Raw genomic sequence first — 16,302 nt, forward strand, 5'->3', positions numbered from 1 at the left:
GTGGAGAAGTTCAAATATCTTGGAGCAATAGTAACAAATATAAATGATACTCGGGAGGAAATTAAACACAGAATAAATACGGGAAATGCCTGTTATTTGGTTGAGAAGCTTTTATCATCCAGTCTGCTGTCAAAAAATCTGAAAGTTAGAATTTATAAAACAGTTATATTACTGGTTTTTCTTTATGGTTGTGAAACTTGGACTCTCATTTTGAGAGAGGAACATAGGTTAAGGGTGTTTGAGAATAAGGTGCTTAGGAAAATATTTGGGGCTAAGACGGATGAAGTTACAGGAGAATGGAGAAAGTTACACAACACAGAACTGCACGCATTGTATTCTTCAGCTGACATAATTAGGAACATTAAATCCAGACGTCTGAGATGGGCAGGGGATGTAGCACATATGGGCGAATCTAGAAATGCATATAGTGTGTTAGTTGGGAGGCCGGTGGGAAAAAGACCTTTAGGGAGGCCGAGACGTAGATGGGAAGATAATATTAAAATGGATTTGAGGGAGGTGGGATATGATGATAGAGAATGGATTAATCCTGCTTAGGATAGGGACCAATGGCGGGCTCATGTGAGGGCGGCAAAGAACCTCCGGGTTCCTTAAAAGCCAGTAAGTAAGTAAGTAAGTAAGTAAGTGTACTAATCTACAGTTAGTAGGAGGATTGGAGCATTGGCTTTCTTTGCTGGAAACCAGAAATCAAATTGCAGTGAAACTAAGTTCTACTTTGGTGGAGAAAAATGGTGTTAAAGATTTTCTTCCGTATCCCTTGCCACAGTTTAATCACATTTCAGTCAATCTAATCACTAGCAACAACAGAAATTTACAGCATCAGATCGTCTCCCCCAAGCATCATATGATCCTTATGGCGAACATTTTATTAATTAAATAATCTGAGGAATAACTGGTCTGAGTGGTGACATGCGAAATTCGGGTTTGCACCATACAGAGAGAAAAAAAATTGAATAAGACTAAATTACCCATTTAAAGAGATTTCTATGCTGGCCGAGGCACTGAAGGAAGTAGGGTTTACAGTCCATCAAGAGGTGCAGGGACTAGCCACACAAGGAAGTGTTCGGCGAATTGATATCATTGCCATTAAGAACAACTCGGCATACATTCTCGATCCCACCATCAGATTTGAGACACATGCAGATCAACCGCATGAAGTGGACAGTGAAAAGAAACGTATCTAAGAACCAATAATCCCGTTCTATAAAGATAAATATAGCCTGTCCCACATTGATGTAATAGGTCTGATGGTGGGAGCACGTGGTACCATACCCTCCTTCTTTGCCGACAAATGTAAAAACCTGGGGCTAACACACAGCATTGTGAAGGAAATAGTCATTAGTGCCCTCAAAGGATCGGTTCAGATATTGAGAAATCATTTGTATGGGAGTGATAATGGAAATTTCAAGTTATCTTAACCGATGGCTGTTAATTGGTTTAGATATCAATCCCAATAAATCCGTATTATTATTTTTCTCGTGGTATATCTGATGATATTTTTTCCCCCCCCTTTCTTAACTGTAAATGAGCACAAACACTACGTAGGTGTAAATTTTTCTGACATTTTGTATATTCGATTCCCTAACCGTTTCAAATGTAATTATATCATTTTACCTTTTAGGTGTGTTTCCAAATTATATGCAATATGCTTTGTTAAATCTGGTAACCTTTTCATAAGGGAAGCTAAATTTATTTATTATTATTATTATCATACAAACTGATTTTCATACACATTCACACCATACAGGGTGTTAACTAATATGTGGGAAACCTTTTGGAAATGGAGGATCTAAAAACAAGCAAAAAAAAAAAAAAACTCATGTAGGTCTAAATATACAGAGTGTCAAAGAGGGTCTAATATTTTGAGGAATGGTACTACGCATAACAAGAAAAAAAAAGTCCAATAAACATGAATCTCTGTAGATTAACTCGTTCTCAGTATCGGCGTTTCTTAGCAAACCAATTGCCTGTCCTGCTGAAGGAAGTGCCATACAATCAAAGGTTAAAAAAATAACTGTGGTTTATGCATGATGGAGCACCAACCCATTTCCATAACAGAGTCAGACGACACCTAACACGGCTATTTAATCTTCGATGGATTGACTGGGGAGGTCCTGTACCATGGCCTGCTCGTTCCCCAGATCTAAATCCCTTGAATGTTTGGTTATGGCTCTAATGTATGAACACCGTTTAAGATATAGATTTTTTTTTTATTAATTTGTCCTACAGAATAATATCTGTAATACTGACAATTAATATTTGAGGAGAAAAATTCGCTCCAGCACCGGGGATCGAACCCGGATCCTTGGTTCTACGTACCAAGCGCTCTGACCACTGAGCTACGCCGAATTCAATCCACAGCACCGGACCGAACCCTCCTCCTTCATTGTTTCCCTTTGTTACTGACTCCAAGTTAGGCATATATATGTTGACGTATATGTCCAATGTCAACTGCCATTATATTAGGAGTGCACTCAGTTGAGTGACTTGTTTGGCTGGGATTCTGCAGTAATCTATAATATTCTCATAGCTGCATTGCATATATCTGTACAGATTACTGCACACTTAACTGCGGATTCCCGGCCAAACAAGTCACTCAGCTGAGTGCGCTCCTAGTATAATGGCAGTTGACATTGGATACATGTCAACATATATGCCTAACTTGGAGTCAGGCCACAAAGGGAAACATTGAAGGAGGAGGGTTCGATCCGGTGCTGTGGATTGAATTCGGCGTAGCTCAGTGGTCAGAGCGCTTGGTATGTAGAACCAAGGATCAGGTTCGATCCCCGGCACTGGAGCAAATTTTTCTCCTCAAATATTAACCATTTAAGATGTTTCAAATGTTACAAGAGCATGTCTTCAATGCGTGTCAGCTCATCAGAGACCAACTAGGGATGATTGAAAGGTTGCGTGGTTCCCTAAGACGTTGAGCAGAAGGATGTGTTATGATGAATGGAACTCACATCGAGCATCTGCTATGAACAAGTTAAGTTCTAATATCTCGGCATGTTTATTATACTTTTTTTTTTTACTTGTTTTGAAGAGTTCTAGCACCCTTTAACATATGAGATCCTTTTTCTTAACATCCTCTACAGCTAATTATTTTCAATTACAGGTACTTTTTAGTTCATACTTATTTGCTTATAACAACTTCATTTTTATATCTTTGTTTAAAGTCCATACACAATTCTAGTGCTCAAAATGGCTACCATGAGTTCTAATACAGACTTCTAAGTGCCGCATTATAGACTGTCTTACCGGTACTCTCTCCCCTATTTCAAGTGTCTGTTGTATCTGCTGACATCCTTCTTCAACAAGCTGATGAAGAATTTCAATGTTCTCAACACAAGTGCTTTTAAATGTCATGAGTAAAAATCCGAAGGATTGAGATCAGGAGAACGAGCAGGCCAGAATGTTGGTCCTCCACGACCAATACATTTATTAGGGAATCAGTGACTTCGAATTGTTCTAGCAGCAAGCAAATGAGGTGATTCTCCATCATGCATTTACTACACATACAGCATGTTCAGTGTGTCATGGCTCGCTGTATGCTGTCATGTGGCTAGTCGTTGAGCCTAGAGAATTCAATCTTCTTACACTTCTGCAAAGGCATATTACGTATGTGCCAGAAAATTGCCTAGCAAGTACGGCGTTCATTCTGAAGAGAACTTACTGATATGTACAATAACACCTGTAGTTGCAGGAATGTGAACTGTTTGGAAACACGTACTGAGGTGAGTTTTTTTCTTACTGTCGGGATATGTGGAGAGGGTTAAGACGATTACTTACGTATTTGTTGACATTAACTTCGACGGTCAACATGGACATGGAGCATTTGATTTGTATTGTGGAATGTTCCCGTACGCAAACGTTGATAATAAATACCCTGCATACGACTTGCCCGCGCAAAACACAGTTTGAAAGATGTTATGGTAGCACACAGACTTTACAGACCACCATCTGTTGCTACGACGTTCAAGTTATACCGTACATGTTCTCAAGTTCAGATTGAACGCCTTGATTAATAGGCAACTTCTCTAATATAAAAGCTGAAACTCGCTTCAAATCGCTGACTCACAACAGTGACGTCATGACACACTTTGAAATAAACACCCAGTAGTGAATTAAGTGCAGTGGAACTTTTTCCACTACCCTTGTTTTCAGTTGCCAGATAACAATGAGTAAATCTTTTTTTTTTACATGGCCTAGACTTACTGATTTAATAAACATAACACACTAGTGTAAGAACTAAACCACATGACATAAAAATACCTGTAATTAAGCACAAAGCGAAATTGACTATAATATTTACATAAGCTTTTTTGCTTGTTATTAGGTTCTCTAAATGTTTCCCTCATATTAATGAACCCCCTGTATTAAAGTTCTGATAAAACAAGCAGTAGTTTCTCATATTTAAAACATCGTCACATGCTCGTATAGGCCACTGTCTTCATAGGAAATATGAAAACAAAAGTATATCCGTATATGTATGATGCAGAAAGTTGGTTTGCATTAATTTCTGGAAATGATTAACAATTTAATTGACATAAAGCCATTATTTAAGCCCTCTATTACAGCATAATTTATGGTAACGTGATACAGAAAATTGGTATTTTAAGTTACTTATATTCTGGTTCGTTTTTTCATAGTTCAGTTATCTTAATTTGCACCCTGCACCCCAGCATGATCACAAAGAAAGAAAGTTATTGACGATTCGACAAACCACAAACTAATAAAGTAAAATATAACTAAATATAAGTAAAACGCCATTTACTCACCCAAATTAGGAAAAGAGATGCTAAACTGTATGTCTTCTAGTTCTAAACATCTGTGGCATCCGGTTAAGAAATGACATATATGGAGAAATGGATGCAACATTTTCCCAGATACCACTTTTCAGTTCTCTCAGGTTATGTTGATTATTTTTTATACACTTATCTTTTGAAGTTTCCCAGAGATAAAAGTCACAGAGATTTAGGTTGGAAGCGCATACACTTCTACTGATAATTCTGTTCTTGAGTGCTGTATGAAGTTCGACCACAGAATAGTCGACTGTATGTGTTATAGTACAATACTGCTGGAAAACTCAAAGGTACGCTCACCACTCATAGCGCACTATTTTCATATTATGTTGGGGCTCCTCATGAAGGGGGTTGGGTTTTTCGGAGCTCCAATATTTGTTGTTTTGGATATTTACATACCCGTGGAGAGAAACCAAGTCTCGTCCGAAAACAGAGTTTTGGGTAAATTTCGCCATCATACACTCCATTTAAAATCCATTCACAATTACACAATCATCGGGTCGTATTTCTTGCGCCACTGTAAATTTGTATGATATTAACTTCATCAACAGTTCATACAGAACTGTAAGACATGGGCCTGTTTCCTTCAAATAATGACGAAGTGATTTTTATTGGAATTTTCTAAGCAATGTCCTATGTCATCCAAATCCTCCTTGGTGAGAACACTATACCATCTTCTGTATTTCTTACCTGTAACAATTCCTGTCTCTTGGAATTTGTCCACAAGGTTATGAATGGACGAACTATTGAACTGTTAACACCTGGAAATGTTTTCAGGTAGTATTGTCTTCACAGTTAAGATTGAATTAACAGGCCAAATTCGTTAACACACAGTTATCACACATAAAAATTTGCTGTGCAATATTGTATGTGTGTACCATTTTAAGTTAAAGTTACTGTATAACCACCAACACACGAGAGTACAGCTAGTATTGTGTTATGTTCCAATTAGGCTCACATTAGCTTTAACCTTCGTAGAGACTGTGGGTGGGTCTGTGGCATATGCTATGAAATCTCTTGCGTATTTCGGTTGGGAGACAATTTACTCATCAGTTTGGAAAATACGAGAGTCATTTCATAAATCATGGCAACTATGTTATATCTTCCAAATAACCGAAAATATGGTTAGTTCAGTATATACGTTTGAAGACCTGTTGTAGCCTACACTGTACGGGATGCTACTGCCAGATTGCGTCCGTGAGCATTGGTAGCTAGTTGACAGCACATGTAAAAGTTCATGACAGAACTGCTCGTCAGTGTCATTCTGAGCTACGAGAAGCATTGAGTGATAGTGCGTTGGAACATCCTCCATACTCGCCTGATTTCAGTCCATGTGACTTTGATCTTATTCCACAATTGAAGAAGGCGCTGCGTGGAAGATGGTTTGCAAACAGGGAGAACATCTTAACAGTGTTTCGATGAGAGATGGTACACATAGACGATCGCACACAGCCAATGGTATTCAATGCCTGCATCACTGGCAAAGATGTGTGGAAGCCTTGGGGGATTATTTTGAAGGGTGCTAGCTGTGAGTAATGTACTTTGTTTCCTTTTGTGCATAATAAAATAATGATTTCCATTTACACATCTTTCAATTTCCCTTACCCATTGCCTCCTGTACACGGACCCAATTTGGTACTAGCACTGTGAAGCACATTCCAGTGACCTTCAATCGCATATAATGAATTTCTATTCCTGCAGCTTTATTGGCTGATATATTAATAGTTGCCATGACTTATGAAATGACCCTCATATGCCATTTCATGTCCATACTTTGTACCATTAGTTGAACTTAATAAAATGCACAGGAGGCATTTGGACAGGTATGCAAACCCAGGCATACACACATACATAAAGGCAAGTATGGCATTAAAACTGTGCAGCACTGAAGGATTTTGGGAATTAATTGCTAAATATGAAATATATAAATACTTATATTAGGTTTCTACGTAAATAAAATGTTTATTAGTTGTATCAATTTACAGAATATAATGAAGAACATAACAAAAATGCATTTTGTGGTAAGTACCAATATAAATATACACTCTGTATATTCAACAACAGTAACAAAAGATCCATAGCTTCTACAGAATATATGGTGGACCTCCTTTACTCTAAGAGGAATTCTGATTCATTTCTATCACATGCAAAAGTACAGCACTTGACTGGGATGGAGTATCAATCTGCGTTATTAAATTGAGTAGTGATCATTAATACACATTTTCCTAAAAATTCAATATCATGCTTTATTGGAATTACTACTTTTGATTTCAAGGTAATATTTGTCACTGTTATTATGAATATCTACTTTTAACATTTTTATTTCAAACTGCAATGACTCCATCATCATTATGAAGTAAATAAGGCAATATATGCCTGATTCTAAGTACCGGTCTAGTTGTAGGCAACAATAACATTGCAAGTGATCCACAGTAAACTGATGGTCATTATACAACCTTAAAAAGATGCATAGGCATTCATAAGAGGAAAGTTCTCGATGAAATCTGTCGTCAATTTGCAAAAGGGGACACGTCCAAAATAATAGTGTTGGGAAATGGCAAAGAAACCATAATAGACTTTATGCTCGACCATGCCGAAATGTAGTAATTATACACCTGCATGTCATTAAAGTACACCTACTCATTAAAGTACAGGTATTCAGCCAATGACAACTCAGCTTACAGGTGTTCAGCCAATGACAAGTCAGCTTTGTACCGTTATAAAACCGCAAGTATCGATTATTCTCGGATATGCAATCGAAAGAGAATTAGCGAAAAGTCACGGAGGCTGGAAATCCAATACTGTCGCAGAAGGTTATGTTCTGTTACTATAATAATTAGCGTTAATTGTAAATAAAACTCAAATAAATTCAATTTGTCATCTCGTTTTTCAATGTCGAATTCAATAATCAAGGTTATATCAAGTTTAACGGGATTACATCAAGGTCAATGACATTATTGTTCCTCGGAAAAAATCAATACTTTCGCGTCTGCGCACATCTCACAATTCACGACCTACAACAAGGTCACTTCCGATCTTGTCAGATACAAATAAAATGTATACATCTGAATAATTTCAAGTTACAAATATGGTCGAGCATAAAAAGTCGTATGAAACTCGCCTATAATGGTAATTAAGAAGCTCGTATGAAAATTATGAAACTCGCTTGCGCTCGTTTCATAAACATCCCTACTCGCTTCTTAATTACTATCATTATAGGCTCGTTGCATAATGTACTATTAAAAAATTAAAATTTTCATTGATCCTGAATGTATGTACCCATAGTGATCTAATTAGAAAAAAATATACGAACATTTTAATTTGTTAACTTAATTACAGTTTTTGCGATTTTCCAACACTTTGTTATTTTGGACATGTCCTCTTTTGCAAATCGACGACAGAAATAAAAGAATGATGGAACAAGGAAATCCTGTAAATTTGCATAGCAGAATGTCTACAGATGAAAAGCTAATAGAGGTTTCAGTTTTCTCTTTATTAATTGGAAAGTAAATAAACTAACTTTTTTTTTTTATCTATATTACAAATACAAATTATGTTATCTACAGAGAAAAGTCAGTAAAAGAAGAATGGTTTATTCATAGGGATTAAAGAGATTATATTTCAATACTTTCCTACAACAGAAATTAAGCTACAGTTGTCTCCATTCTTTGACTTCTTAAAATTTATAGTAGTATTTTAACAAAAGTTATTACATTTCGATTTGCTGTTAACGTACACAATTTGAGAATCCTACATTGGAGGACTTCATCACTCCTGTCTCATAAATTCACAAGGTCACTATTTTTGACTATTTGTATGTGAGGTTATTCAAAAGCCGGGACTTTCTCGAAATTGGTGTAACTTTGCTAAGATAAGATTTACATAAAAATAGAAATGCCATTTCATTAACAAAAGAATGTTGTTAATGTAGAACCCAAATACGATCTTAAATCTTTAAATGTTCTGTTAGGAAGGTAGATTACAACCATTCAGAGCTTTGAATCTTCTCAGGACGTTGATAGAAAGAGGAAAAAAAGAGAGAGAGATGTTGAGTGGGGATGGTATCTCCAATTTACTCTCAGTATTCTTTAAAGACGTTTCTAGAGCTGTATAATATTCACCTAATAATAGAGTTACTTTAAAACAAATGACTTGTAGATACATGGCCACCTGCATACTTCACAAAGCATTCTTCACTTTTTTTAAAATAGATTTTATTGATCGTTTAGCGCTGTAGTGCTACTGTCTACAGATCTATGAGAGAAGAAAGTAAATAACAAGGAGGTGGTCAGCCAATTTATATGACAGAAAAAAGAATGTTTGAAAACAATAATTTTATAAATTTATAAAATGATGTGTTCATCAGATGTGGACGAATCTGAAGGATCTAATAGAAAGTTCTGTGGAAGATGACTCTTGATTCTTGTGGTTGAGTGGATCTTTTCCTGAGAAAAAAGAGAGCTGCTCGAGACATTGTTAAGGTGTAAGAAGAATGTTTTTGCATTCCTATGGATGAATTCCTGTATAGTGTATAATTCCAGGTCTCTATGTACCGTAGTTATGCCATTGTGGATTAACAGCAGTTCTTAGTACTTTGTTTTGAAAAGACTGTATTCTTCAAATTTTGTTTGGCACTGCGCTACTCCAAATTGGACATGCATAAGTGATCAGAGGGCGGAATAACGAAATGTATAATAGAACTGTAATATTACTTTGTAAAGATGACTTTCTGTTAATAAGAGGATACAGTTTCAAGAGTCTTGAATAGGCAAGATTAAGTTTGGTGTTGATGTGGCATTTTCAAGTTAGTTTTCAATCTAAATAACTCCCAAGTGTTTTACTGTCTGCCTGGAGGCTTCCATGGGATGGTAATATTGTCTAAGATTATTGGGAGTGGTGATAAAGGATGACATAAAGTAAATATCATGGTTTCACATTTACTTTTTATTCTTCAACTGGTGCTGTACTGGTAGCTTATAGAACAGAAAGCAACAATAATTTGTGATTACTTCCTCTTGATGAAAATAGCAGCAGCAGCAGGTTCCTCTAAATTTTCAATAACATATTCATATATTTCTGGCCATTTCTCTGGAATGATTTTAAAAATTAATCTTTAAAGCACCTTTGATAACAACCTCCTCCTCCTCATCATCATCATCATCATCATCATCATCATCATCATCATCATCATCATCATCATCATCATCATCAACAACTTATGATCCACACGAAAACTGCGTATTAAAGAGTTTAACTGCCAGTTTTACATCAATATCAAATGTACTGAATCCTGTTGCCAGTGAAGATTTCTTCTTGTCTCAAGGAGTTCTCGACACACACACCTAATTTGGGGCCACCTTCTTTCATAATGCCCTTTCCTTTCCATTCCTTTTCTTTTTTTACACTTTTTCTCCTCTTCATCTCCTTTTCTTTCATTTTCTTCCTTCCCTCCCACCCCCAACTTAACAACTCTCTCGAATTTTGTAAGCATAACAACTCTCTCGAATTTTGTAAGCATATTTCGTTCTAGTCACGAACAGCTTAAATATTTTTGTTCTGTTACATTTTGCAATAAAGTGTGTCAAAACAACTATAGTCATACAGGTCTCCTTTTGTACATCACAAAAATCGGGATGTGGCTGTGTTGAAGACACGGCCGTAGGTTTTATGTGAATACGTCTGGCTTAAATCGACAGACCTAAACGAGATCTTTCGTCTGGCACCAAAACCAGCGAGCTAGCACATCACAGTCGCGAGATACACTGTTTGGAAATTTTCGCCCATGCCCAAAATGATCGTCAGTCGCTGCAGGTCCTCAATCTGCGCCTCACGCATGTGCGGCGCCAACTCAAGATCATGCTCGCATCTTAGTCGTATACCCAATCAAACGAGACATTTATTTCAATTGTGTTATTAGGCACGACGTTACAGTGTCGGAATGGATCATCCTGCAAACATCACATCACCTTTTCCATCTTGGTACCCCATGTGTTGGTCTGATTTTAAAGACAAATTCACGTCAATATGAGACCTGTAAGAAGAAACTGTTACGTACAGGAGAACTGTTAAATGAATAAAAATTATGTACTGTAGATGCTGAAGTCCATTTTTTGTGATGAAATGTTTCTATTTTTATAAAATAATTTTTAAGAAAGTTTCAGAGATTTAAAAAAAAAAAACCCTTCGACTTTTGAATAATATCGTATATTTATATAATTATTATATGGATAGATGACACATATATTGATGTCACAAGGTAAGATGCTCTATTTTTTTGTTTTGTTTTGAGAGTAAACAAATTACAATAATAACACGGAAAAGACATAGGATAATATTATATTTGGAAGGAGTTACGCAACAATACACCAAGAGACAATTTGAAAAAATTGAGATACGGTATTTGCACAAATCTGTTGTTGGTTGGATTATTTAACTCGGAAAAAATCAAGAATGCGACATGTATATTTTGCTGCTATTTATAAGCAAAATTCATTTATTGCATAAAATTCGTTTATTTATTTTCCTTTGCAATATTAAATCAATTGCTGGTCTGTTAATAAAAATCAGTTGGCCTTTTTTAGTATTACTTGTCCTATTTTTTGTAATAGTATGAATGTTACAATACTTCTTGCATAAAATGTTTAATAAAAATCAGATTTATTTCAATGGTCAGTATCCGGTATCTCGAAAATAGGTTTTTGACAGTTGGTCTCTTATTGTATAACTCCGCCCATTTAATCTATTTTTGAATCCTATTTTGTCTGTTGAAACAATCCCTAATTATAGTGATAAATCAATGAATGTGAAGAGCAATCGAAGACATATCTCTTACAGACGTACAAACCAACATTTAACATCCTATTGGATGGAGCAGAATTTCTCAGTGTCGTGTTTTGGGATATGCGTGAAGTGATTTTGCTAGATTTCACTTTACTCAGTGTTTGTACTTATTGGCCATCACCTGGCTGTTGTCTCAAAAGGCCTGATGAAATACTGGTCATGTTACAGAAACTTTTGAATAGATGTCACCGAGATATTTTCTTAATCCCGCCTGTACAGTAATCCTAATTTTGCTTCATTGGGCTTTTACCTAAATTGAGAAAGTGTTTACAGATTCTAAAGTTTCATGAAGATGTCCAAGAGAAGCTTAAACATTGGGCAAATCAGCATGATGCGTCTTTCTTGCACTGTGATTTTGTTTCAATGATCTACTAATAATGCCTCGACAGACATATTATGGATTATATATCTGCCATTCTGTAATTTGTTTATACTCAAGATAAAAGGGATTTCATACCCTCCTTTGCGTTGTGACTTCTATATTAACTTCTATTAAATTTATATTATTAAAAATTGTTTCATTTAAAAGTTGATGATTTTTTTTTACTTCTTTAGTTAAACTTAAATTTGGTTGATGGGTTCAAGATGTATATAAAATTTAATCAAAACCTGTCATATGGAAGCTAGTTAATAATTTGGACGGATAGACAGATGGAAACAATGCGATTCACTTTCTCACTTCCTCTTATGCACAAATGCACTTAAAATTCCGTAATATTTGATATTGTACTTTACATTTGTCTTGTGGGACTCAACAAGAAACAATGGATAAACTCTATGTTGAGCCATGTTAACCACAGTGTCATGTATCAAATTTTGTCTAAAACTGATTTAGCATTTATCCCACCTGATTCATATTTATTGCTATTTTCGGGATATTACTTTACGATTTCAGGATTATTCTCTGTCCTTTTAACATTTTAAACTCTAGGTAGTTTAAGGGAACTGGGTAGTGATACTGTGCAATTAAAAAATTTAAATACAAAAGTTTAGTTGAATATTTCTAGGCTTCCAGTGCTCAGAATGGAATAAAAATTTTCAGGCTTATACAATCAATCATTCTGAACTCAGTGTTATAAAAGACAACTAATTTGTTTCGTATCTGAGTGCAAAAGAAAGGCCCTAACTGATAACCTATTTTCCCACTTTGCTAAGTGTACCTCATTCTTCAGGTGCACATTACTTGCTACAATCCTCACTCATATACCTTGTATTTTTTTAAGTTATCTAGTAATGTGTATTGTAAATTCTAAAGCACTGTTTAATGAAATATTTCAACCCTAGTGAAACAGAAAAAAATATTGAACTTTGTTAAAAATTTTTTACAATTTTTTCAATGCATATATGTTTGTTTCCTACTGTTATGTGTGTGATATTCTTAAACCCGTAGGTCTACTATGTAGAACACAGGATGCAGAAAATGGTGTAAAAATTTCATGTAAATTGATTGAGTAATTTCAGAGAAAAATGCACTGAAGTTTGAAAAATGTCAACTTATGGAAAACTGTATTGAAATAAAAAAGAAGAAGAATGTATGAATTATATGCACAGCCAAATTTAAAGAGGTCATTTAAAAGGCTTATCTGCAGAAATACCCCCAACAATATTTATATTGTTTTAAAGAGCAGTTTTGTACTTTATTTTAAAACACAAAATAAAAAATCGGATTTTTGACCCCTAATCACTACCTGGTTCCCTTAATAGTTTAAGTTCCCGTAATTCAGGAGTCAGCACAACGTAGAGTCAACGTCCAGGACAACAATGGACATCACATAAACAATGGATAATTAGTGTTAAACAAGATACAAACACATAACAACTCTGTGCCATGGTCTAGCACTTGGTCAATTTTTAAAATACACATAAAGAATACGCATTACTTCCTACGTAAGATATTTAGCACCAATCTGTCTGATAAATATCCAGTAATTCAGAAGGTATTTATTTGTAAACTGCTACATGATTAAATATAACATTTTCAATAAAGAATGTAAATAAACAAATGAATCGCTTATTGTTGAAAGGAACTAAGTCCACTTTTTAAAGTTTTGAGATAACAGAAAAAAACTGTTTTGTGGATAATCTATCGAAGATTAAACCAAAATATATTGTACACGTATTTTTCATGTGTACAATATATTTTGGTTTAATCTTCGATAGATTATTCACAAATAAGTTTTTTTCTATTATCTCAAAAATTTAAAAAGTGGACTTAGTTCCTTTCAACAATAATTGATTCAAATACATTATTTGGAATAGTTTCCGAAATAATTACTGTTGAAATATTCTAACAGACGATCGTAAGCAGAGATAGAATGATTTCCTTGGGGGAGGGAGAAAGGCACAATAGGATAATAAAATAAGCTAATTCACAAATACGTATTCTTATCATGAGCATATGAATGTGCCCACAATAGTATTGGGACATGGAAGGGAATATTTCTGCGGAAAGAAATTTATATGAGAGTATTCCCAGATGATTTTTGGGAATATTCCCAGATCGGGATTTTTTTTTTTTTTTACTATTCTTAATTTTCTTTACTTTGGCAAATGTTACAAGTTACAACTCATGGGAAACATAGAATGTAGCAAGTATTGACAATAATTACCCGATTATTCCCGCATTTTACCAAGAAATTGTTGAACTGTTGACCCTGTTAGCTTGTAAAGAAATGAATGAGTCGGTTATCTGGAAAAAACAGATTTATAGACTGATACATTTGAAAACACAATGCACTAATTTGTTAGATTTAGATTTACTTCGGAATATGTATGATAAGAACTTCCTTGTGTTAAATTTTAACGTACCTTGTTAACATGTTTCGACCTATTTTCGGTCATCTTCGGAACTGGCGCCTCTTGTTTCCTGTGTGGATGCGTTCGTAGTGTAGAGTCAAAGAGTTTATGTGTTTTGAAATTGAGTTGTGTGTTGAGAATATCGTTGGGGTGTGTTTTCGTGTGTCTGTATATTTCATATTGTTCTAGTATGTTGAGTTTCTGGCTTTTTGGTTGGATGTGCAGTATTTCCACGTCTGTGTTGATGTCTCTGTAGGTGTGGTTGGCATTTGTGATGTGTTCTGCATATGTAGAGGTGTTTTGTAATTTTGTTATGGCTGTGATGTGTTCTCTGTAACGTGTTTGAAATGATCTGCATGTCTGTCCTATGTAGAAGTTGTTGCAGGTGTTACATTTGAGTTTGTATACGCCTGTGTGGTTGTATTTGTTTGTTTGTGTGTTGAGATGTTTTTGTAGAGTGTTATTTGTTCTGTATGCGATGTTGTAGTTTAATGTCTTGAATGAGGTTGCAATTTTATGTGTGTTTTTGTTTTCGTATGTTAGTGTGATGTATTTTTTGTGCTCTTGTGTTTGTGTTGTATTCTTCTGTTTTTTTTTGTGGTTTTGTTTTGTCTTACGTATTATGTTGTCAACACACAAACAACACAAACAAACAAACAAACAAACAAATACAACCACACAGGCGTATACAAACTCAAATGTAACACCTGCAACAACTTCTACATAGGACAGACAGGCAGATCATTTCAAACACGTTATAAAGAACACATCACAGCCATAACAAAATTACAAAACACCTCCACATATGCAGAACACATCACAAATGCCAACCACACCTACAGAGACATCAACACAGACATGGAAATACTGCACATCCAACCAAACAGCCAGAAACTCAACACACTAGAACAATATGAAATATACAGACACACGAAAACACACACCAACGATATTCTCAACATACAACTCAATTTCAAAACACATACACTCTTTGACTCTACACTACGAACGCACCCACACAGGAAACAAGAGGCGCCAAGACCAACAACGACCAGTTCCGAATATGACCGAAAATAGGCCGAAACATGTTAACAAGGTACGTTAAAATTTAACACAAGAAAGTTCTTATCATACATATTCCGAAGTGATACAGTGTTAAAAATTGTGTAATCAAGATGTATATATTTAGATTTATTTAAAATAGTACTTCCAAAAGCAAAATATCCATCCTATTGCTTATTTTCTGCCAACATAGTAACTATGTTTGCATTTGTGAACATTTTTTTTTTCAAACTTAATACTTCCTAATGGAGCAATTGTACCAGTTTTGAAAGCGACATTAGACGTCTGTGGCACAATAAAGATTAAGGTAAAATGAAATAATATTATTTTTCAACGGAAATACTCAGATTATGTACAGGAGTGGCAAAAAAAACCGGACTGACCCTTGTAGCTGATTTCAGAGCCTTGTTCACTCCAGAGCACTATAGACTGGCAACTAAGACTTTCGTGGTTCGAATCCTGCCTGGGAAGGAAACTTTTTTTTTATCCTTATTAAAATTTATTCCCAATACTTTTTGACTGCAGCGATATTTTACTACTTAATTAACTTATTATTCCCATAACATGAATTTTACCAGAAGACTTAAATTATAATACTTGGGGCCAATATAAAATGTAGTAAGTTGCTTTCTATATTTCAAAACTATAAACAAAGCCAGAGATTTCAAAAGCTTGTCAGTTCATATAACACACATGCATGCTATATCATGTGGATCACTTGTAATTTCGACTAGCATTAGCAATACTGTATGAAAGGTGAGGAGAATATTAATGCGCTCTCTAA

At 35.2% G+C, this 16,302-nt stretch overlaps 1 protein-coding gene across 2 annotated transcripts in view; it reads right to left on the reverse strand.

The window, feature by feature from the left end:
- Window positions 1-16,302, reverse strand: part of LOC138706705 (transmembrane protein 164) — a 136,413-nt gene that overhangs the window by 29,305 nt on the left and 90,806 nt on the right. Inside the window, exon 7 of one of the 2 annotated variants that reach the window (XR_011334062.1) lies at window positions 6,764-7,435. The exons of the other annotated variant lie outside the window; for it this stretch is intronic. The gene's annotated coding sequence lies outside the window, so the exon portion shown is untranslated. Of the gene's footprint in view, window positions 1-6,763; window positions 7,436-16,302 lie in introns of those variants that run through there. 2 annotated transcript variants of the gene reach the window in all.

Source organism: Periplaneta americana, chromosome 9 (genome assembly GCF_040183065.1).
Source record: "Periplaneta americana isolate PAMFEO1 chromosome 9, P.americana_PAMFEO1_priV1, whole genome shotgun sequence".
Lineage (NCBI taxonomy): Eukaryota > Metazoa > Arthropoda > Insecta > Blattodea > Blattidae > Periplaneta > Periplaneta americana.